Genomic DNA, 25,855 nt, shown 5'->3' on the forward strand with positions numbered 1-25,855 from the left:
CGAAGAATTAAAAAAAACTTGTTAAATAAAAAAATTAAAACATTAAAATAAAAAATAAATATTTGATATTTTAATATATTATGTTAAAATAAAAAACTGAATTAAATCAATCAAATTCTAATTGGTTTGCTTTAATTTGATTTGGTTGGCCTAAAGAAAACAAACCAAACTAAGTCGAATATTTTATGTAAAATTAATTTGGATGACCCTTTCTTAAAAAACCGAACTAAACGACAAACATAATCAAATTCAGTGTGAATATATTGTGTAACTAGGTATTTATTTTATTGTGTTCAAATAAAAAATCAAACCCTTTAATACTAATAAAATAAAATAAATGTCTCCCATAAAAATAATATATGTGAGATGTGAGATAGAAAATGGTTAAAAAGTACTTGCCAGGAACAAGTTAATAGATACATGCGTTGATGTAAAGTAAGGTGTCACAAACATATGTGTTGTGGCTATAAAAGAGTAGAAATTCAAGTGTTTCATATCTAAATAGAGGAACATTTACTCTTCGTGAATAAAGTCCTCTCTGTCTGTCTTCTATTTTGTCCCTTTTGCATCATATTACTCTTGTGGAGAATCCCAAAAAAGAAAAAAGATTATTGTATTCTATATTTAATATGTTTGACTCAATAATGTACATATCTTAAAATTTATATGAACACAAATATTTGAAAAAAAAAATTATACTATCATTAAATAATAATTAAACTAAAACATTATATCAAATCATGATATACTAAGACATTTTTGATAGAATATTCTTTTAAAAAAAGTACAATTATACTTAAGGTTTCGAGGTAAGCCTTAAAATAGTCCCTGAAATTATCCTCGAGTTTCATAATGATCTATGAAATTAAAAATTACTCATATTCATCCCTGAAGTTGCACTCCGGGACTCATACTCGTCCTTCTGGCCAATTTTGTCCAGCTGGCGCAACCGAAAAGCTGAGTTGGATTCGTTGGTGACACTCTGTAAGCACAACAGCTAGCTGACGTGGCGACATAAACTATTTTTATTCAATTTGGTCCCTTGAGATTAAAAACCCTAATCCCCAATTGAGTCTCTTCTCCTCTCTTTTTCATCGCACCAGAGGTAACTCTCTTCTGTTGCTTCTCCTACAGTGTTTTCTCCATCTTCAAAAACCACACAGTTCCTAGCAAAAGCACTAATGAACACTTATCCCAATCTGACAAAATGGTTCCTGGCATGCCACGGAGCTTGACAATGTTAATGAAAAATAACTCAGCAGTTAACATAGCATTGTAATCACCTTTAAGCAGTAGAACGTGTGCATATTTGGAGAGTTGATCAATTACTACTAGCACCACTATGAAACCATGTGAATTTGGCAATCCTGTGATAAACTCCAGGCTTACATCTTTGCAAACATTTTTCAGGAATCAGTAGTGGTTGTAATAATATGGAATTCACATGGGCACCTTACTTTTAAGTATTTTATGCTAATCTTATCTAATAAAATCGTGTAGAGTATGATATAAATTCTTATATTCTTACAGTCTTACTTTGGGTGCATCAAGCGATTTATTACTATTAATATTTTTGCAGATATCTTATGTCTGGAGATATATCTGCTAAGGCACCTCACATGCTATTATTTTCTAAGTTATTTCAAACTATAGGGTGTTTTGGTTATTTCCTCATTACTTTTGTGAGTTGTGTTATCATGAATTGTAACTAATTTCTTACTTTCTTTCCCTTCTTTTATTGGAAACTTGAAGTAATTTATACTTCATGGCTATCAGGTTTCAGATTTCTTGGCAAGGCAAATGAAGTGCATAGGTACTTGTTTTTTGAGCTTTGATGAGCGGATAATTTATACGCTTTTTGGCATTATTTTTACATAGTTTTTAGTATGATTTGATTAGTTTTTAATATATTTTTAATAGTTTTTAAATAAAAATCACATTTATGGACTTTACTATGAGTTTGTGTATTTTTCTGTAATTTCAGGTGATTTCTGGCTGAAATTGAGGGACTTGAGCAAAAATCAGATTCAGAGGTTGAAGAAGGACTGCAGATGCTGTTGGATTCTGACCTCCCTGCACTCAAAGTGGATTTTCTGGAGCTACAAGAGTCTAAATGGCGCGCTCTTAATTGTGTTAGAAAGTAGACATCCAGGGCTTTCCAGCAATATATAACAGTCTATACTTTTTCCGAGTTTAGACGACGCAAACTGGCGTTCAACGCCAGCTCTTTGCCCTATTCTAGAGTTAAACGCCAAAAACAGGTTGCAAAGCAGAGTTAAACGCCAGAAACAGGTTACAAACTAGCGTTTAACTCCAAGGAAGACCTCTACACGTGAAAGCTTCAATGCTCAACCCAAGCACACACCAAGTGGGCCCGAAAGTGGATTTCTGCATCATTTACTCATCTCTGTAAACCCTAGTAACTAGTTTAGTATAAATAGAACTTTTTACTATCATGTTATGAATTGATCTTTGGATCTGATCTTTGATTAGTTTTATGCGATCTTAGACCTTTAGGGAGGCTGGCCATTCGGCCATGCCTGGACCTTGTTCTTATGTATTTTCAACGGTAGAGTTTCTACACACCATAGATTAAGGTGTGGAGCTCTGCTGTTCCTCATGAAGTAATGCAAAGTACTATTGTTTTTCTATTCAATTCAAGCCTATTTCTTCTCTAAGATATTCATTCGCACACAAGAACATGATGAATGTGATGATTATGTGACGCTCATCATCATTCTCACTTATGAATGCGTGCCTGACAAACACTTCCGTTCTACATGCAAACAAGCTTGAATGTGTATCTCGTAGCCTTCTGATCGTGAGATCAGAGTCTTCGTAGTATAGGTGATGCGTGAGCATCTTGTCTATCTTTTCCTAGTGAATTTGCATCTAAATTGTTGAATTTAATTAAGAATTAATTATATTTTAGCCACTATGGATGCTATTTTGAGTTTTGTACAATACTGTTTATTTTAAGTAGCATTTGGCAGAATTTGATGGAGTTTCTACAGAGAAAGAGAAGAAGCCAAGGAGATGACCAGCGAATACCGACGCGGACGCATGGCTCACGCGACCGCGCGAAATGGAGGAAATCGCAATGACGCAATCGCATGCCTGATGCGATCGTGTGGACTGGAATCTACACAAATGACGCGAACGCGTGGACGACGCGGACGCGTCACATGCGCCACGTGCAGAAAATGTAGAAAAAGGCTGGGGGCGATTTCTGGGCTGTTTTGACCCAGTTCTTAGCCCAGAAATCACAAATTAAAAGCTGCAGAATGGACAAATCAAGTGGTCCCACCCATCAGCTGAAGACTTGTTAATTAATTCGAATTTAAATTCAAATCTTATTTTAGGAAAAGATATTATTTTAAGTTTAATTAAAAATATTAGATTTTAAATTTATTAGGATTAGTTATAAAAAGGGATCTGATGCCATCAGATTGTAACTCTGTACATTTTTACCTAAATCCTTATTTTCTCTTTTCCATGAGCAACTAAACCTCCACTGTTAAGGTTAGGAGCTCTGTCTATTGTATGGATTGATAATATTATTTTTCTATTTTAATTCATGTTTTGATTTTTAATTCAATAATTGTTTTCGTTCCTTATATTATGAATCTGGGTGGAACGGAAGTATGACCCATGTTCTATTTGAGTTCTTGTAAAACTTGGAAAAGCTCTTTACTTGAACAATAGCTTGAAAACATATTATCCTGAATTTCTAATTGTTTGTATTTAACAGGATACGTGACATATAATCCCTTTATTTTTGGATAATTAGGATTCTTGTGGCATATAAACTAGAATTTGATCATCACCCTCTAATTGGAATTAATTGACCAAGGAATTGGCAGTTGATGAATTTTAGAGAAGACTAGGAAGGTCTAAGGAATTAGGGTCTAGTCACAAATAGTTTGCCATGAATTAAATCTTGCATGATTAAAATAGTTAATAAGAAAAGTCAATCCAGAAAATAGATAACTCTGAAACCTTAACTGCCTTCTCCATATATTATTCCCAACTTAATTACTTGCCATTCTTCAATATTTTTGATATTGTTTAATGTCTTTTATACTGCATTTCAACACCAATTTTTGTTTGTCTAACTAAGCCTATCAAACACTATTGTTGCTTAGTCCATTAATCCTCGTGGGATCGACCCTTACTCACGTAAGGTATTACTTGGTATGACCCGGTGCACTTGCCGGTAAGTAAGTGTGGTTATAAAATACCGCATCAATAGGCTAGAACTATTGGTGGCCATTCTTGAGGTCCGAAAAGTCTAAACCTTGTATGTGGTATTCCGAGTAGGATCCGGGAAGGGATGGCTGTGACGAGCTTCAAACTCGCGAGTGCTGCGCGTAGTGACAAATGCAAAGGGATTACTGAATCCTATTCCAGTATGATCGAGAACCGACAGATGAATAGTTGTGCGGTGACAGCACATCTTGGACCATTTTTACTGAGAGGATGGGAAGTAGCCATTGACAACGGTGATGCCCTACACAAAGCTTGCCATAGAAAGGAGTGGGAATGATTGGATGAAGACAACAGGAAAGCAGAGGTTCAGGAGGAACAAAAGCATCTCTATACGCTTATCTGAAATTCTCACCAATGACTTACATAAGTATCTCTATCCCATTTTACTTTTTATTTATCTTTTAATTATTAAAACTCTATAACCATTTGAATCCGCCTGACTGAGATTTACAAGGTGACCATAGCTTGCTTCAAGCCGACAATCTCCGTGGGATCGACCCTTACTCACGTAAGGTTTATTACTTGAACGACCCAGTGCACTTGCTGGTTAGTTGTGTGAAGTTGTGACAAAGTGTGTGAATTACGTTTCGAGCACCAAGTTTTTGGCGCCGTTGTTAAGGATTACAATTTCGTGCACCAAGTTTTTGGCGCCGTTGCCGGGGATTATTTGAGTTTGGACAACTGACGGTTCATCTTGTTGCTCATATTAGGTAATTTTATTTTAATTTTAAGTTTTTGTTTTTATTCTTCTTATTTTCGAAAAAAAAAATTTTCAAAAAAAAATTATTCTATGGCTTCAGAATTTTTAAGAATGAATTCTAGAGTTTCACGATGATCTGTTGAATTCTGGCTGGCTGTGAAGCCATGTCTAATCCTTTGGACCGAGATTTCAACTTATCATCACAAGAGTCCGTGGATTCTCATCTAATCAGCTGTTATATGTCTGATTTGTATCTGCTGAAACTTGGCTGGCCATTGGCCATGTCTAGTGTTTTGGACCGGAGCTTTCACTGAAAGCTTGGCTGGCTAGTAAGCCATGTCTAATTCCTGGACTGGAGCTTTAGACTAACATTGCATGATTTCTGGAATTCTCATTAGAAATTTTGAAATCCTTATTTTTCTTTTTCCAAATAATTTTCGAAAAATACCAAAAATTTTAATAAAATCATAAAATTAAAAATAATTTGATGTTTCTTGTTTAAGTCTTGTGTCAGTTTTTAAGTTTGGTGTCAATTGCATGTTTATCTCTTTCTTGCATTTTTCGAAAATTCATGCATTGCATTGTTCATGATCTTTAAGTTGTTCTTGGTAAGTCTTCTTATTTGATCTTTAAAATTTCTTGTTTTGTGTCTTTTCTTGTTTCTCATATGCATTTTTGAATTATTAATGTCTCAACGTTAAAAATTTCTAAGTTTGGTATCTTGCATGTTTTTCTTTTCTTAAAAATTTTCAAAAATAAGTTCTTGGTGTTCATTTTGACATTCAAAGTGTTCTTGGTGTTCATCTTGACACTCATAGTGTTCTTGCATGCATCTTTTATTTTAATCCAAAATTTTTATGTTTTGCATCAATTTTATCTTTTTCTCTTTCTTCATTAAAATTCAAAAATTAAAAAAATATCTTTCCCTTTTTTCTCTCATAAACTTTCGAAAATTTAAGTTGACTTTTTCAAAAAGTTTTTAAATTTAATTGTTTCTTATGAGTCAAATCAAATTTTCAATTTAAAATTTCTATCTTTTTCAAATCTTTTTCAAAAATCAAATATTTTTCATTTTTCTTTTATGATTTTCAAAAATTTCAAATTGATTTTCAAAAATCTTTTTCTTATCTTGTTCATAATTTCAAAATCTTTACTAACAATTAAATGTGATTGATTCAAAAATTTTTAAGTTTGTTACTTGCCTATTAAGAAAGGTTCAATCTTTAAATTTTAAAATCATATCTTCAAGTTTCTTATTAGTCAAGTAATCAACTTTGATTTCAAAAATAAAATCTTTTTAATTTCCTTTTGAAATCTTTTTCAAAATGATTTTCAATCATATATTTTCAATCACATCTTTTTCAAAATCAATTTCAAAATTTTTTCTAACTTCTTATCTTTTCAAAATTGATTTTCAAATCTTTTTTTCAATTAATCTTATCTTGTTTGATTCTTATCTTTTTCAAAACTACCTAACTAATTTTCTCTCTCTAATTTTCAAAAATCACCTTCCTCTTTTTCAAAATTCCTTTTTAATTAACTAATTATTTTAAATTTTAAATTTTAATTTTAATTTTATTTATTTTCTTATTTTCAAATTTTAACTTTAATTTTAAATTAAAAACAAAAATATTTTTATTTTATTTTATTTTATTTTCGAATTCTTCCCTCTCTCATCTACTTCTAATTATTTATTCATCTACTAACATTTCTCTTCCACCCAAGAATTCGAACCCACTCTTCCCCTCTGTGTTTGGATTCTTATCTTTTCCCTCTCCCATTCTTCTATTCTTATACTCATATAAGGAATCTCTATACTGTGACATAGAGGATTCCATATTTTCTTTTGTGTTCTCTTCTTTTTCATATGAGCAGGAACAAGGATAAGAACATTCTTGTTGAAGCTGATCCTGAACCTGAAAGGACTCTGAAGAGGAAGCTAAGGGAAGCTAAAGCACAACTCTCTGGAGAAAATCTGACAGAAATTTTCGAAAAAGAAGGAGACATAGCCGAAAATAATAACAATGCAAGGAAGATGCTTGGTGACTTTACTGCACCAAATTCCAATTTACATGGAAGAAGCATCTCAATTCCTGCCATTGGAGCAAACAATTTTGAGCTAAAGCCTCAATTAGTTTCTCTGATGCAACAAAACTGCAAGTTTCATGGACTTCCATCAGAAGATCCTTTTCAGTTCTTAACTGAATTCTTGCAGATCTGTAATACTATTAAGACCAATGGGGTTGACTCTGAGGTCTACAGGCTTATGCTTTTCCCGTTTGCTGTAAGAGACAGAGCTAGAATATGGTTGGACTCTCAACATAAAGATAGCCTGAACTCTTGGGATAAGCTGGTCATGGCTTTCTTAGCCAAGTTTTTTCCTCCTCGAAAGCTTAGCAAGCTTAGAGTGGATGTTCAAACCTTCAAACAGAAAGAAGGTGAATTCCTCTATGAAGCTTGGGAGAGATACAAGGAACTGACCAAGAAGTGTCCTTCTGACATGCTTTCAGAATGGACCATCCTGGATATATTCAATGATGGTCTATCTGAATTATCAAAGATGTCATTGGACCATTCTGCAGGTGGATCCATTCGCCTAAAGAAAATGACTGCAGAAGCTCAGGAACTCATTGACATGGTTGCAAATAACCAGTCCATGTACACTTCTGAAAGGAATCCTGTGAGTAATGGGACGCCTCAGAGGAAGGGAGTTCTTGAAATTGATACTTTGAATGTCATATTGGCTCAGAATAAAATATTGACTCAGCAAGTCAATATGATTTCTCAGAGTCTGAATAGATTGCAAGCTGCATCCAACAGTACTCAAGAGGCATCTTCTGAAGAAGAAACTTATGATCCTGAGAACCCTGCAATAGCAGAGGTGAATTACATGGGGGAACCCTATGGGAATACCTATAATCCCTCATGGAGAAATCATCCAAATTTCTCATGGAAGGATCAACAAAAGCCTCAACAAGGCTTTAATAATGGTGGAAGAAACAGGTTTAGCAATAGCAAGCCTTTTCCATCATCCACTCAGCAACAGACAGAGAATTCTGAGCAGAATCCATCTAGCTTAGAAAATATAGTCTCTGATCTATCTAAGGCCACTTTAAGTTTCATGAATGAAATAAGGTCCTCCATTAGAAATTTGGAGGCACAAGTGGGCCAGCTGAGGAAAAGAGTCACTAAAACCCCTCCTAGTACTCTCCCAAGCAATACAGAAGAGAATCCAAAAAGAGAATGCAAGGCCATTACCTTACTTGGTGTGGCCTGGTGCGGTATTTTACAACCCACTAACTTACCGGCAAGTGCACCGGGTCGTACCAAGCAATACCTTACGTGAGTAAGGGTCGATCCCACGAGGATTGATGGATTAAGCAACAATAGCGTTTGATAGGCTTAGTTAGACAAACAGAAAAGAGTATTTGAATATTCAATCATGCAGAAAATAAAATAGTAAAATAAATAAGTTGGGAATAAAATATGGAGAAGGTAGTTAAGGTTTCAGAGTTATCTATTTTCCCGGATTAATTTTTCTTACTAACTATTTTAATCATGTAGGATTTAATTTATGGCAAACTATATGTGACTAGACCCTAATTCCTTAGACCTTCCTAGTCTCCTCTAAAATTTATCAACAGCCAATTCCTTGGTCAATTAATTCCAATTAGAGGGTGATAATCAAATTCCAGTTTATATGCCACAAAAACTCTAATTACCCAAAAATAAAAGGATTATATGTCACGTATCCCGTTAAATCCAGATAATTAAAAATTAGGAGAAATTGTTTTCAAGCTGTTGTTCAAGTAAAGTGCTTTTCCAAGTTTTACAAGAACTCAAATAGAAAGAGGGTCATACTTCCGTTCCACCCAAATTCATAAAATAAAGAGCGAAAACAATTCTTAAATTATAAATCCATACATAAATTAAAATAGAAAAAGCAATAAAATTAATCCATAGAAATAGACAGAGCTCCTAACCATAACAGTGGAGGTTTATTTGCTCATAGAAAAGAGAGAAAATTAGGATTGTCAATTATGTTCCTCTGATGGGATGAGGTGGAATCTCCCCAGGGCCTCCCCAAAGGAAGGAAAGCTTCTCCCTTTTATAACTAATCCTAATAAATTTAAAATCTAATATCTAAAACTAAAAATTAAAATAATATCTTTTCTTAATTTAAGATTTGAAATTAAATTTGAATTAATTAACAGATCTTCAGTTGATGGGTGGGGACCACTTGTTCTGTCCATTCTGCAGCTTCTAATCTGTGTTTTCTGGGCTGAAAATTGAGTTAAAACAGTCCAAAAATCGCCCCCAGCGTTTTCTGTCAATTCTGCAGATCGCTCATGTGACGCGTCCGCGTCGTCCATGCGTTCACGTCATTTGTGCAGATTCCAGTCCACGCGTTCGCGTCAGGCACGCGATCGCATCATTGCGATTTCCTCCATTTCGCGCGGTCGCGTGAGCCATGCGTCCGCGTCGGTATTCGCTGGTCATCTCCTTGGCTTCTTCTCTTTCTCTGCAGAAACTCCATCAAATTCCGCCAAATGCTACCTAAAATAAACAGTATTGCACAAAACTCAAAATAGCATCCATAGTGGCTAAAATATAATTAATTCTTAATTAAATTCAACAAATTACATGCAAATTCACTAGAAAAAGATAGACAAGATGCTCACGCATCACAACACCAAACTTAAACTGTTGCTTGTCCTCAAGCAACCAAAACTAATATAAGCTTAGAATGTGAATTTGCATGAGAATGAGAGTTCGATTAAGCCCATGTCTTCTCTTATAGTGGGGTTTACAACTGCAATCCTGAACAGTTTTGGCATCTCACTTTATCCTTTGAAGTTCAGAATGATTGGCATCCATAGAAACTCAGAATTCAGATAGTGTTATTGATTCTCTTAGTTCAGTATGTTGATTCTTGAACACAGCTTTTTTATGAGTCTTGGCCATGACCCTAAGCATTTTATTTTCCAGTATTACCACCGGATACATAAATGCCACAGACACATAACTGGGTGAACCTTTTCAGATTGTGACTCAGCTTTGCTGGAGTCCCCAGTTAGAGGTGCCCAGAGTTCTTAAGCATACTCTTTTTACTTTGGATCACGACTTTAACCGCTCAGTCTCAAGCTTTTCACTTGACACCTTCACACCACAAGCACATGGTTAGGAACAGCTTGATTTAGCCGCTTAGGCCAGGATTTTATTCCTTATGGCCCTCCTATCCATTAATGCTCAAAGCCTTGGATCCTTTTTACCCTTGCCTTTTAGTTTAAAGGATTATTGGCTTTTTCTGCTTGCTTTTTATTTTATTTTATTTTATTTTATTTTTTTCTTTCGCAAGCTTTGTGTTTTTCACTGCTTTTTCTTACTTCAAGAATCAATTTTTTGATTTTTCAAATTATCAATAACATTTCTTTTTTTCATAATTCTTTCAAGAGCCAACAATTTTTAACATTCATAAACTTCACTATCAAAAATATGCATTGTTCAAGCATGCATTCAGAGTCACAGAAAATACCACCACATTTAAGTAAATAAGTTTATTCTTCAATATAGACTAACTTTCTCATGCAATATATCATTCCTATATATTATTTATTTAAATTTTTTTTTGAATTCAAGCTCAGTGAGTAATACATGAGACATCTTTTTAGAATTAAAGCAATTACGAGAAAACTAAACTAGTTCTAGGATTTTAACTAATAAAGGATCATGCAACAAACAAAGAAAAATAGCAGAAAACCGGAACATAACATAGACAAAGAGGGGAGGAATAAAAAATGAAAGGAACTCAACCACCTTAATTATCCTAGCGGTCGCTTTATTCTTCAGGTTGTACTCCTCAGTGAAGATGATTCGCCTCCCTTTTGGTGCCATAGGAATAAACAGAAAACTTCTAAGCGAAGTGTCAACACCAAACTTAAAGGTTTGCTTGTCCTCAAGCAAAGAAGAACTGAAAATAGAAGAGAAAAATATTAAGATAAAAGAAAAATAAAAGGATAAGAGAATAAGAGAGAATTAGGATTAGGAGAGAGAGAAAAAGAAAATTGGGCGGCGCAAGCGACGCGTTCGCGTCAATGACGCGATCGCGCACGTCGCGAATTCTTCATAATGACGCGATAGCGTCAGGCACGCGTTCGCGTGGATGATCATATATGCAACTGACGCGAACGCGTCAGTCATGCGTCCGCGTGACCAAATTTGTGCTTTTAGCACACTTCTTGCCCCAAGCTGGCACAACTCTCTGCCCAAACGCTCTTTTACGTCGAATTTGTAGGTCACGCGATCGCGTCGGTGACGCGACCGCGTGAATGACAAAAATCACAAACGACGCGAACGCATGGACCACGCGTCCGCGTGGGCTTGTTTGTGCAAAAGACTTCATTCTGGCGCCACCCCCGCGCAACTCTCTGTAACTTTTTATTTTTCTTGCACCCCTAGATGACGCGTACGCGTCAGCGACGCTTTCGCGTTGGGTGCTTTTTTTTTTAAAGCTTGAGGTGTTCGGTTCTTGTGATAAAATAGCTGCATGATCAGAAAATTAGTAAGAACTTAATAAAAATCAACTAAGTAAGAAAACTACTATTACGAAAAACAACTAAGAATGAAAAAGAACGATCATACCACGGTGGGTTGTCTCCCACCAAGCACTTTTAGTTCAAGTCCTTAAGTTGGACATGTTGTGAGCTTCTTGTCATGGTGGCTTGTGCTTGTACTGATCCAGGAATCTCCACCAATGTTTGTAACTCCAATGGCTACCAGGATCCCAAACTAGGCGCATAAAGCCTTTGAAGCAAGTGACAAGACCCCAAGAGTGTTGATTGTGGGAATGAATTCCAGAGTCCCAAACCTTGATTTTACACCCGTCTTCTTGTGTATCACCATTGTTTCTACAGGGTGGCAATTGATCTGAACTCTCACAGAGACATCCAAACAACCTTCTAGACCCATTCAATTGAGCTCTACACCAATTCTTGCACTTGAATTCGGAGCATGCAACCATATTGAACCTTGCTTGATAACTCTTACCACTAACCATCTTCCTCTTGCTCTTAATGCCACAAAGAGCTCTAAGTTGACCATCCGTCTCCCGTAGCCCATATTCAAGTGGGAAAGTAAGGATTAAGGATAGGAATTTTACCCACTTAAATGTTGTATTGGATGGTGATGACTTTGGAAGAGGTCTTGCAAGCTCTACTCTCTTGTGTTCTACTTTGAATTCTACCACCTCCTTGCAAGCTTCCTCAATTTCAACCTCTTCTTCTTGGTAGCTTTCTTTTAATTCAATATCTTCTTCATTGCTTACCAAGGGTATGGGAGGTTGTGTATCTTCCTCCTTTGTGGGTGCATCTTCCTTTTCTTCCATGTGTGAGGATGCAAAGTTCTCTAATGCACTGGAGTATAAACTCCTTTGATTGATTTCCTCACTTTCTTCCATAGGATCTTGCATTGTATATTTTGGGAAGGAATTTGCTTGTTCCTCTTCCTGGTACTTGATAATCGACTGCATATGCTTCTCTATATTTTTGACGCTTGTCTTTATATCATGTAAGCATTCTTTCATGAGAAGCTCAAGATCTGATGGTATTTAAGATGAATAAGAAGGAGGTGATGGTTCTTGATAAGTGTAAAAAGAGGATGGTTCTTGGTATGGATAGGGAGATAGTGGCTCTTGATATGGGTAGAAAGATGATGGTTCATGATATGGATAGAGAGGTGGTGGTTCTTGATATGAATATGGAGGTGGTGGCTCTTGATAGTTGGAACATGGAGCACTGAGGTTTCTTTGGTTTTGACCTTGCTAACCAAAATTTGGGTAGTTTCCCCATTCATAAGGATATGAATCACTACTCGGGTGTGAGTAGTAATCCATATGATCTCTCTCCATTATTTTTCCTTAGCACAACACACAAAAAAGAATTAAACGCACCATGTGGTAAACAGAAAAGCAAAAAAAAAAAAAATGAACAAAATTCTAAAAATTAAAATAAGAAGAATCAAAATAAAACTAATTAAGAAACACAAAACTTAATTTCAGAAATTAAATTTTTTTTTTGAAATAATAAAAAAAATAGAAATAAAATTAAAGCTAATAAAAAATAATAATAATAATAATAATAATAAAAAGAAATTGAATGAAAATAAAAGAAATAAAAAAATAAATAAATAAATAAAAAAGAGCTTTTCCAAGTTTTACAAGAACTCAAATAGAAAGAGGGTCTTACTTCCATTCCACCCAAATTCATAAAATAAAGAGCGAAAACAATTCTTAAATTATAAATTCATACATAAATTAAAATAGAAAAAGCAATAAAATTAATCCATAGAAATAGACAGAGTTCCTAACCTTAACAGTGGAGGTTTAATTGCTCATAGAAAAGAGAGAAAATTAGGATTGTCAATTATGTTCCCCTGATGGGATGAGGTGGAATCTCCCCAGGGCCTCCCCAAAGGAAGGAAAGCTTCTCCCTTTTATAACTAATCCTAATAAATTTAAAATCTAATATCTAAAACTAAAAATTAAAATAATATCTTTTCCTAATTTAAGATTTGAAATTAAATTTGAATTAATTAACAGATCTTCAGTTGATGGGTGGGGACCACTTGTTCTGTCCATTCTGCAGCTTCTAATCTGTGTTTTCTGGGCTGAAAATTGAGTTAAAACAGCCCAAAAATTGCCCCCAGCATTTTCTGTCAATTCTGCAGATCGCTCATGTGACGCGTCCGCGTCGTCCATGCGTTTGCATCATTTGTGCAGATTCCAGTCCACGCGTTCGCGTCAGGCACGCGATCGCGTCATTGCGATTTCCTCCATTCCACGCGGTCGCGTGAGCCATGCGTCCGCGTCGGTATTCGCTGGTCATCTCCTTGACTTCTTCTCTTTCTCTGCAGAAACTCCATCAAATTCCGCCAAATGCTACCTAAAATAAACAGTATTGCACAAAACTCAAAGTAGCATCTATAGTGGCTAAAATATAATTAATTCTTAATTAAATTCAACAAATTACATGCAAATTCACTAGGAAAAGATAGACAAGATCCTCACGCATCATGGCCGAACCCAAAGAGGAGGAGGAGGACGTGAATCCTAGTGAGGAAGACCTCCTGGGACGCTCAGTGACCAATAAGGAGTTTCCCTTTGAGGAACCAAAGGAATCTGAGGCTCATCGGAGGATGAATCCATAATCCTTGGAAGACCCTTCCTAGCCACAGCAAGAGCTGTGATTGATGTGGACAGAGGAGAGTAGGTCCTCCAACTGAATGAGGACAACCTTGTGTTTAAAACTCAATGATCTCCTTCTGTAACCATGGAGAGGAAGCATGAAAAGCTTCTCTTACTGCAGAGTCAACTAAAGCCCCCACAGTCAAACTCTAAGTTTGGTGTTGGGAGGTTCCAACAATGCTCTAAATATCTGTGAGGCTCCATGAGAGCTCACTGTCAAGCTATTGACATCAAAGAAGCGCTTGTTGGGAGGCAACCCAATGTTATTTAATTATATCTATTTATTTCCTATTATTATTTTATGTTTTTTTAGGTTGATGATCATATGGAGTCACAAAAACTACTGAAAAATCAAAAACAGAATGAAAAATAGCTTTAAAAATAGCTCACCCTGGAGGAAGAACTTACTGGCGTTTAAACGCCAGTAAGAAGCATCAAACTGGCGTTTAACGCCAGAAAGAAGCATCAAGTTGGCGTTAAACGCGAGAAACAAGCACCAGACTGGCGTTTAACGCCAGAACAGAGCATGGAAGTGGCGTTAAACGCCAGAAACAGGCTACATTTGGGAGTTTAACGCCAAAAACAAGCAGCAAGCTGGCGTTTAACGCCAGACATGCATGCTAAGGGCGTTTTATACGCCTAAATGGAGCAGGGATGTTAAGTCCTTGACCCCACTAGATCTGTGGACCCCACAGGATCCCCCTCAGGATCTGTGGATCCCACAGGATCCCCACCTTTTCTTCTCTCCTCTTCACACCTTTTCATAACTCTCTCCCCCAAATACCCTTCACCAATCACCTCAATCACTCTTCCCCATCACCTCTTCACCACTCACATCTATCCTCTCTTCCCCAAAAACCCTACCTACCTCCATAATTCAAACCATTCACACACCTCCATCTCCTCCATTTTCTTCTTCTTCTACTCACTTCTTTCTTTTTTTGCTCGAGGACGAGTAAACCTTCTAAGTTTGGTGTGGTAAAAGTGTTGTTTTTTGTTTTTCCATAACCATTTATGACACCTAAGGCCAGAGAAACCTCTAGAAAGAGGAAAGAGAAGGCAAAAGCTTCCACCTCTGAGTCATAGAAGATGGAGAGATTCATCTCAAAAGCTCATCACTAAGAAAAGGATGGAGCAAACAAGAGATCATGGACCTCAACAAGAGCATGAGAAAATTCCTCACCATGAAATCCCTGAGATACCTCAAGGGATGAACTTTCCTCCACAAAACTATTGGGAGCAAATCAACACCTCTCTAGGAGAATTAAGCTCCAACATGGGACAACTAAGGATGGAGCACCAAGAGCACTCCATCATCCTCCATGAGATTAGAGAAGATCAAAGAGCTATGAGGGAGGAGCAACAAAGACAAGGAAGAGACATAGAGGAGCTCAAGAGCACCATTGGTTCTTCAAGAAGAGGAAGACGTCACCCTCATTAAGGTGGACCCATTCCTTAATCTCCTTGTTCTTATTTTCTATTTTTCGTTTACTATGCTTCATGTTTATTTATGTTTGTGTCTCTACTATATGATCATTAGTGTCTAAGTGTCTATGTCTTAAAGCTATGAATGTCCTATGAATCCATCACCTCTCTTAATTGAAAACTGTTCTAAAAACAAAAGAACAAGAAGCACATAGTTTCGAATTCATCCTTGAAACTAGTTTAATTATTTTGATGTGGTGACAATATTTTTTGTTTTCTGAATGAATGCTTGAACAGTGCATATGTCTTTTGATATTTTTGCTTATGAATGTTAAATATGTTGGCTCTTGAAAGAATGATGAAAAAGGAGAAATGTTATTGATATCTGAAAAATCATAAAATTGATTCTTGAAGCAAGAAAAAGCAGTTAATACAAAAGCTTGCGAAGAGCTATGAAAAAAAAAGAGAAAAGAAAAATGGCGAAAAAAAAGAAAGAAAAAGAAAGAGCAAGTAGAAAAAGCCAAAAGCTCTTTAAACCAAAAGGCAAGAGCAAAAAGCCAATAGCCCTTAAAACCAAAAGGCAAGGGTAATAAAAATGATCCAAGGCTTTGAGCATCAGTGGATAGGAGGGCCTAAAGGAATAAAATCCTGGCCTAAGCGGCTAAACCAAGCTGTCCCTAACCATGTGCTTGTGGCGTGAAGGTGTCAAGTGAAAACTTAAGACTGAGCGGTTAAAGTCGAGGTCCAAAGCAAAAGAAGAGTGTGCTTAAGAACCATAGACACCTCTAATTGGGGACTTTAGCAAAGCTGAGTCACAATCTAAAAAGATTCACCCAGTTATGTGTCTGTGGCATTTATGTATCCGGTGGTAATATTGGAAAACAAAGTGCTTAGGGCCACGGCCAAGACTCATAAAGTAGCTGTGTTCAAGAATCAACATACTGAACTAGGAGAATCAATAACACTATCTGAATTCTAAGTTCCTATAGATGCCAATCATTCTGAACTTCAAGGGATAAAGTGAGATGCCAAAACTATTCAAGAGGCAAAAAGCTACTAGTCCCTCTCATCTGATTGGAGCTAAGTTTCATTGATATTTTGGAATTTATAGTATATTCTCTTCTTTTATCCTATTTGATTTTCATTTTCTTGGGGACAAGCAACAATTTAAGTTTGGTGTTGTGATGAGCGGATAATTTATACGCTTTTTGGCATTATTTTTACATAGTTTTTAGTATGATTTGATTAGTTTTTAATATATTTTTATTAGTTTTTAAATAAAAATCACATTTCTGGACTTTACTACTAGTTTGTGTGTTTTTCTGTGATTTCAGGTAATTTTTGGCTGAAATTGAGGGACTTAAGCAAAAATCAGATTCAGAGGTTGAAGAAGGACTGCAGATGCTGTTGGATTCTGACCTCCCTGCACTCAAAGTGGATTTTCTGGAGCTACAGAAGTCCAAATGGCGCGCTTTTAATTGTGTTGGAAAGTAGACATCCAGGGCTTTCCAGAAATACATAATAGTCTATACTTTTTTCGAGTTTAGATGACGCAAACTGGCGTTCAACGCCAGCTCTCTGCCCTATTCTGGAGTTAAACGCCAAAAACAGGTTGCAAAGCAGAGTTAAACGCCAGAAACAGGTTACAAACTGGCGTTTAACTCCAAGAAAGACCTCTACACGTGAAAGCTTCAATGCTCAGCCCAAGCACACACCAAGTGGGCCCGGAAGTGGATTTCTACATCATTTACTCATCTCTGTAAACCCTAGTAACTAGTTTAGTATAAATAGAACTTTTTATTATCATGTTATGAATCGATCTTTGGATCTGATCTTTGATTAGTTTTATGCGATCTTAGACCTTTAGGGAGGCTGGCCATTCGGCCATGCCTGGACCTTATTCTTATGTATTTTCAACGGTAGAGTTTCTACACACCATAGATTAAGGTGTGGAGCTCTGCTGTTCCTCATGAAGTAATGCAACGTACTATTGTTTTTCTATTCAATTCAAGCCTATTTCTCCTCTAAGATATTCATTCGCACACAAGAACATGATGAATGTGATGATTATGTGACGCTCATCATCATTCTCACTTATGAACGCGTGCCTGACAAACACTTCCGTTCTACATGCAAACAAGCTTGAATGTGTATCTCTTAGCCTTCTGATCGTGAGATCAGAGTCTTCGTGGTATAGGCTAGAACTATTGGCAGCCATTCTTGAGGTCCGGAAAGTCTAAACCTTGTCTGTGGTATTCCGAGTAGGATCCGAGAAGGGATGGCTGTGACGAGTTTCAAACTCGCGAGTGCTGGGTGTAGTGACAGACGCAAAAGGATTACTGAATCCTATTCCAGTATGATCGAGAACCGACAGATGAATAGCCGTGCGGTGACAGCGCATCTTAGACCATTTTCACTGAGAGGATGGGAAGTAGCCATTGACAACGGTGATGCCCTACACAAAGCTTGCCATAGAAAGGAGTGGGAATGATTGGATGAAGACAGCAGGAAAGCAGAGGTTCAGGAGGAACGAAAGCATCTCTATACGCTTATCTGAAATTCTCACCAATGACTTACATAACTATCTCTATCCCATTTTACGTTTTATTTATCTTTTAATTATTAAAACTCTATAACCATTTGAATCCGCCTGACTGAGATTTACAAGGTGACCATAGCTTGCTTCAAGCCGACAATCTCCGTGGGATCGACCCTTACTCACGTAAGGTTTATTACTTGGACGACCCAGTGCACTTGCTGGTTAGTTGTGCGAAGTTGTGACAAAGTGTGTGAATTACGTTCCGAGCACCAAATTTTTGGCGCCGTTGTTAAGGATCACAATTTCGTGCACCAAGCTTATAATCATGGAAACTTCTGCAATGGCTTTATTATCTTATAATTTTTTATTTTCTTTGCGATGACATTTTTTTTGGTGGTTTTGACTATTGATTTACAAGATATGTGATAGTTTGTATAAGTAATTTATATCCTTCATTTTCATTTTTAGATAGCAGATGTAAATTCAATAAATTAATTCGAATGACTCTTTCTTAAAAAAATCAAATCAAACCACAAACATAACTAAATTCGGTGTAAATATATTGTGCAACTAGATATTTATTTTATTGTATTCAAATAAAAAATCAAACTTTTTAATACTAATAAAATAAAATAAATGTCCTCCATAAGAGTAATGTATGTGAGATGTAAGATAGAAAATAGTTAAAAAGTACTTGTCAGTAAGTTAGTAGTTACATGTATTAATATGAAGCAAGGTGTCACAAACATACGTATTGTGGCTCTGAAAGAATAGAAACAAAGGTGTTTCATATATATATAATTATATATAGAGGAACACTTACTCTTCGAGAATAGAACCCTCTCTCCCTCTTTTTTATTTTGTCTTTTCTGTGCCATATTACTTTTGTGAAAAATCTCAAAAAGCTCAAAAAATCATAGGAGAAACTCACGCTTTAACCGTAATGTGTGTGTGGGACCCAATAGTTCGACCAACATGATATAAAAATGACAAGAGAATCAATTGAAGTGATAAAAATAAAATCGGAAATCTGAATCTGGGTGGTTCGGAGTAAAAAATAAAGTTTATTGAAAAAAGAAAGTAATAGAAACAGTCTTTACGATTAGCAAGTGGTTGAAAGATGTTTATCAAAGTAATGACAATGACAATACATATTTATACCCTCAGCTGTTTCAAGCTTTCAAAGACCCTTGTAAAAAAAAAACATAGAGTGATCATACAGTTTTAGTAAGGCCAATGCGATACGGAAAAGAAAATGCAATGGGTGAGATGGAGTGTAATATACATACCAGAGAATCGAGGTGAACTGAATTTTGAAGATATCAAAGCCTTTAATTTTGTTATGTTACAGACAAGAATTGAATTTTGAAGATATCAAAGCCTTTAATTTTGTTATGTTACAGACAAGAACGAACTCACTGGTACATCGAGTATACAAAAACAAATATTTTAGGCATTTTGATTTCTTAAGAGCAGAGACTGGAAACAATCTCTCTTGGAGGATTTTATTAGAGGGTAGGAAGGTTATAGAAAAATGAGTTAAATGGAGGATTGGTGGAGGACATTCAGTACGTATTATGAAAGATTCCTGGATTAAAAATCTTTGACCCCTAGCTACTCAGATTCTATATAACTGTGACTCTCAAATAATTTGGGTTTACTAGCTTCAAACACAGAATAGACAATGAAATCAACAACTCAACACAAAATATTTTAGTTTTAGTCCAGACGTTATAAAAACAATTTTACAGATAGAAATTGTGGAAGGAGATGACTTGGTGACCTGGCCACAACAAAGAAAGGGTAGCTACACTGTTGCCTTAGGTTATACACTATCTCATAAATTCTACCATCCGCCTTGTCAACTAGTGTTGATTCAGTGCCAACAGAAAAAGCTTTGGAACTCCATTTAGAACCTAGAATGCGAACCAAAAATTTAGGGTCTTTTTATGGAAGGTGATGCACAATGAAATCCTTGTGAGAATGATAGAATTCACACTATTTTAACTGATTGTTAAAGATGTTTGGTGTCGACAAGTCAATCCTTGATTGCTTGATTTTCTGTTAACAATCTTGGACAGTCTGGACCAATGGAGGAATTGAAATTCCTTTTTCACAACAAATTTAAGAAGTATAGCAGTGATGGATGGAATTAGTTGTGAAGATGAAGAGAAGTAGAAATAGAACCCATAAATTAAGAGAAGTAGTCAACCTACAGTGTGAGATCTAAAAGGCATGCAACAAGTTTATTTTTGAAGGTAAAGCTTTTGATGAACAGTACATCTTAAATCTGGTAAGGTGTATCAACGCTGAGTTCCTAGCCAGCTTCATCTCCTAGCTCAATGAAGATGACCACCCTCACTAATTACCTTTACTTTTCCTATTTTATTTGCTTTCTTTCTTTTGTTGTTCATTCAAGATATGTCATTTTGTGAAAATTTTCAGTTTTAGCCATTGTATAAGGTCTATCGTAGACCAAAACACTTCTTTTTCGTTCAATGAAATCATAACTTTGAAAAAAAATTACCTAAACGTATTACATATATTAATTTGCTAAAGCATAGATCTATTTATAGAAAAAAGTTAAGCACATAGTAAGTTTCTTCTTATTACATTGAAGTGAAAACTATTAAAACGAANTTAAAAACTTGAACCAAACTATAAAAATAATCAAATTCGGTGTAAATATATTGTATAACTAGGTATTTATTTTATTCTATTCAAATAAAAAATCAAATATTTTAATACTAATAAAATAAAATAAATATCCTCCATAAAAGCAATTTATGTGAGATGTGAGATAGAAAATAGTTAAAAAGCACTTGTTACCAAGTTAGTAGATACATGTGTTGATGTGAAACAAAGTATTACAAACATACGTGTTGTGACTCTGAAAGAGCAGAAATACAAGTGTTTCATATCTATATAGAGGAACAATTACTCTTCTGGAACATCACTCTCTCTTTCTGTCTTCTATTTTGTCCTTTTTGTGTCATATTACTTTTGTGGAGAATTCTAAAAAGTCCAAAAATCTATGGTTCTGAAAACCAGGTCGGATCGGCTGGTTCAATCGGATTAACCGAGAACCGGTCCTCTAGCCGATCCGGTCGTTCTAAAAAACTGGCCTGCAAAAAATCGGTGGGTAACTGGTGAACTGGATGAATCAGACCGGTTTTTTTTAAGATCCGGTTCACTATTTAACATAAAAACGTCAACGTTTAAAAAAAAATGAAAAGCCCAAAACGACGCAACAGCAACACGAGCCCCTTTCCTTCCTCATAAACAAATTGAAACAAACCCTAGCAGCCACCTTCTCCAGTCACCACTCACCTCACCTCACCTCCTCAACCCTAATTTCCTCTTCTAACTTGCTCCAACAAACTCCACCGTCACTACCACAATTGACGCCGAATTGGAGCTTCTGTCAGCGAAACTGCCACCGTCGCGGATGGAAGCAGCTGCCAGCGGCGTCGTCATCTTGAACTCTAAACTCTGAAGCTTCTGGCATCGCGAACGTCTACTCAACCCTGTTCTTCTCGCCGTCGCCAACGTGCTTGTTCTCCTCGCCATCGTTCTAGTGCCTCCAGAAGCTTCCTTCCTCCAACAACAAGTTCACCTACAACTGCGACAACCACACCTTCAACTTCCTCGTCCATAATGGCTTCATTCGGTTCCTCTATTTTTCTCTCTAGATCTGTTTCCTCTGATTCAATTTTGTGTATATATGTATGTATTTTTGTGTAAATTGTGTTGTTTTGAATTTGATTTGTTTTGTTTGAATGGTGCAGTACTGAAATTGATCTGGTTTTGAAACTTTAATTAAAATAAAAAAAGGAAACTGATCCTCTTCTGAGCTCACTGTCACCGTCGTTCCTCCCTCGCCGTGTCTCCAGTAAGCCGCTACTTCTTTAGTTTCGATTTCTAAGATTCTGACTTCTGAGTTGATTTTTTGTACTAGATTCTGAATTGGGGTTGTGTTCTGAGTTGGATTGTTCCTTAATGTGAGTCTGAATTTAATTTGGATTGTTTCACTTAGTTTTTCTGTTTTTGGATTTGGAGGTTGAGTTGTCTGTATTCTGAGTTTTTGTTGTTGAAAAGCATTGAATTTGTTGAACCTAGTTAGGGTTTGGTTAGTTATAAGAGGCTTGTTGCACAATAAGAGATTTCATCAATGTGTTATTCAATTGAATTGTATATTGGCAGCCCAAAAAGGGATAATTGAATTGTATAAGAAAATTGACGTTGAATAATTAGCCTTGGCTTGACAATGTTGCCTGCAAGATCTTTAATTTTTTGCAATTTGAGTGGAAATTCTGCCTCAGTTAGTTGTTTTAAAGTTATCAATAAATTTAATTCAATCTAAATATTATCAATGAACTTTTCATCTTCAATTTTAACATTTCAGTTCTATTGGTAAAAAATTATAGGATGAATATATATGTTTAAAATTATATATAATTTTTTAATAATTTTATTTAATATTTAATTAAACCGGTTGAACCCCGATCGAACAATTAAACCAGTGAACCAGTCACCTCACCGGTTTATTGACCGGTCCGGTTCTCGCAACCTTGCAAAAATCATAGAAGAAACTCACGCTATCAACCGTAATGTGTGTGTGAGACCCAAAAAATTAGGTGATTGGACCCACATGAGATAGAAATGATAAGAAAATCAATTGAAGTGATAAAAATGATATCAGTGACCTTTATTTGAGTGGCCCAGAATAAAAAACAAGGTTTATTGAGAAAAGAAAATAATTAAAATATTATTATTAATTTTTTTATAACATACATATAATTATTATTATAGTTTTGGTAAGGTTAACAAGATGCAAAGAGAAGAATGCAATGTGTGAGATGGAGTATAGTATACATACCAAACAACCAAGGTGGACAAAATTTTAAAGATATCAGAGCTTTTAATTTAGCTATGTTAGGCAAACAAGAATGGCGGTTACAGACAAGAACAAACTCGTTGGTGCATTAAGTATACAAAAGTAAATATTTTAAGTATTCTGATTTTCTAAGAGTAGAGACTGGGAACAATCCCTCTTAGAGTTGGAGGAGTTTATTAGCGGCTAGGATGGTTATAGAAAAAGGAGTTAAATAGAGGATTGGTGGAGGATATTTAGTGCGTATTATGAAAGACTCCTGGATTAAAAATCTTCCACTCCTAGCCACTCAGATTATATATAACTGTGACTTTTAAATAATTTGGGTTAACCAGCTTCAAACACATAATAGACAATAAAATCAACAACTCATCAGAAATTATTTCAATTTTAATCCAGACATTATAAAGGCAGTTTTACAAATAGAAATAGTGGAAGGAGATGACTTAGTTTCCTAGCCACAAGAAAGAAAAGGTAGCTATATTGTTGCCTTAGATTATACACTAGCTCATCAATTCTATCATCTGCCTATTCATCTATTGCTGATTCAGTGCCAACAGAAAAAGTTCATGAGCTCCATTTGGGACCTAAAATGCGAACCAAAAATTAAGGTCTTCTTATGAAAGGTGATGTATAATGAAATTCCAGTGAGTAAAAAATTAAATAATAGAATTCACACTATTTTCTGTAACGACCTAGTTTTCGACGAAATGAAACTTTTTTCTGAAGAAATGGAATTTTTTCAAAAGTTTAGTGAAGCCGTCATCTCTACTGCGTAGGCACTATATCATCTAGCACCTGGCCACATCATCAGTTACTAAACCATTGGGAAACTGCATTTTAGAGCCGCTTCGGCTAGAAATTTCAAAAATTCAAGTGACACGGTTAGATTCCGTATATTTTATTATATTAATATTTTATTTTAATGATATTTTATGATAATATTATTTTAACTGAGACCAAAATCTACCGACATGAGTTAATGCCGACACTCTCTGTTGAACATTAGCTATGCTAAGGCATCTTCATATATCTTTTATAGTTGAGATAATCATGTTATTAGTATCATTTCTACTAGTAGCTCATATATTTACTCTAGTAAGTCAAATACTTGTGATCTAATACATCTAGTTTTAGTAATTATCTCTTAAAAGATATTTTATTATTAAATTTTGGATAAATCACCTTATAACTCCCATGGTCCACAAGTTCCCAGCCACATATTTTTTCTTGTTTAATTACTTATTTTCTAATACATCTAGCTTTAGTACAGAAATCCAATAAAGTTCTAGAAGCAGGGGTAAGTCCATGTAGAATATTTCTAGTTGCACCCAACCAGTAAATATATCTTGGAGGCACTTTCTCAACAATTCTTTGTACCTTTTCTAAGTTTTATAAAGAGATTCTCCATCTTTCTAAGTGAAAGTTTAGATATCATGTCTCAACTTTGCTAATCTTTGTGGTAGAAAAAATTTGGTTAAGAACTTATTGACCAAATCATCCCATGTTGTAATGCTCTCCTTTAGTTGAGTTCCAAGCCACTGCTTGGCTTGATCCCTTACAGAATAGGAACAACATCAAGCGATAAGCTTTAGCAGAGACGCCATTGGATTTGACTATGTCACATATTTGTAGGAAGCTAGATATGAATATATTAGGATCTTCTTAAGGGCTCCCACTAATTTGGCAATTTTGCTGCACCAAAGTGAAGAGTTGAGGCTTCAACTCAAAGTTGTTTGCCTCCACAGTGGGTCTCACTATGCTACTCCCACAACTATTGCTTGTGGGGGTAACAAAGTCTCCAAGAGTCCTCCTAGCATTGGCATTATTGTTGTTTTTTTGTCATGCTTTCTGGCTCAAGCTCCTCTTTGATTTACTTTACTACCCTCTTGATTCTAGCTTCCTTTCTCTGTCTCCAGAGGATTAGCTCGATTTCAGAATTGTATAGAAGAGGCTCTTGTTCTTGGTTGTCCTGTATAAACACAAAAACACCAAGAAAAAGTGGAATTCTCTACGTCAAAGTAAAGAAAATTTCGGGAAAGATGAAAAATAAAAAGGACAGAAAAATAAAGGTCTAATGTACGCAATCAATTAACTGGTTTGATATCAATCTCGGTTAATTCCCGGCAACGACGCCAAAAACTTGAAGCAAAATTTTGTAAAACCACAATTTGGCAAGTGCATCGAATCGTATCAAGTAATACTACGGAAGTAGGTTATCGTTTTCATGAGAATTAATGGACTGAGCACACAAGAATTAATTGATTATTCTAACTAGACAATTGCAATCTAAAATTTCAACAATATTAAATAGCAAAAACAGAAGACCAAAAGAAGGCACTTTATAAACTGTTGAGAAAATAGTATGAATAGAATGCTAAGGTTACGGAGGTATTTAAAACTTCAAGAAAAATATTTTTTACTATCTATCTTGATCATGCAAAGATGTATCTTACGACGAACCCTAATTAACCAAACCCCAATCCTTGGTAATCTGGTTTCCATTAACTTAACAAATCGTTAATTCCTTGATCAATCAATTATGATAAAAGATAAAGTACATATACTGATTCATAAGCCACACAATTCTTAAAATTTAAATCTAATTGATTCAATGCCACTTATCAAGCCAAGTTCAAAAATTTCAGAATTGAGAGAAAAGGTTTTCAAATTTAATTATATCAAATAATCTTTTCCAAGATGCATATAGAATTCAATTCACATTCAAGCTATTTTCCAATAAACTCAAACCCTTGTGATGAAGAACAAAATCAAATTCTTAAGAAA

The 25,855-nt window shown here is 35.5% G+C and overlaps 1 long non-coding RNA gene across 1 annotated transcript; it reads right to left on the bottom strand.

Moving 5' to 3' along the window:
- On the bottom strand, positions 744-20,688 carry LOC110270503. Its single transcript, XR_002360121.1, has 2 exons — positions 19,958-20,688; positions 744-1,214 (listed from the first exon to the last, which is right to left on the bottom strand). It is a non-coding gene; the product is annotated as an uncharacterized LOC110270503 (long non-coding RNA).

The sequence above is a fragment of the Arachis ipaensis genome, chromosome B01, assembly GCF_000816755.2.
Source record: "Arachis ipaensis cultivar K30076 chromosome B01, Araip1.1, whole genome shotgun sequence".
NCBI classification, from domain to species: domain Eukaryota; kingdom Viridiplantae; phylum Streptophyta; class Magnoliopsida; order Fabales; family Fabaceae; genus Arachis; species Arachis ipaensis.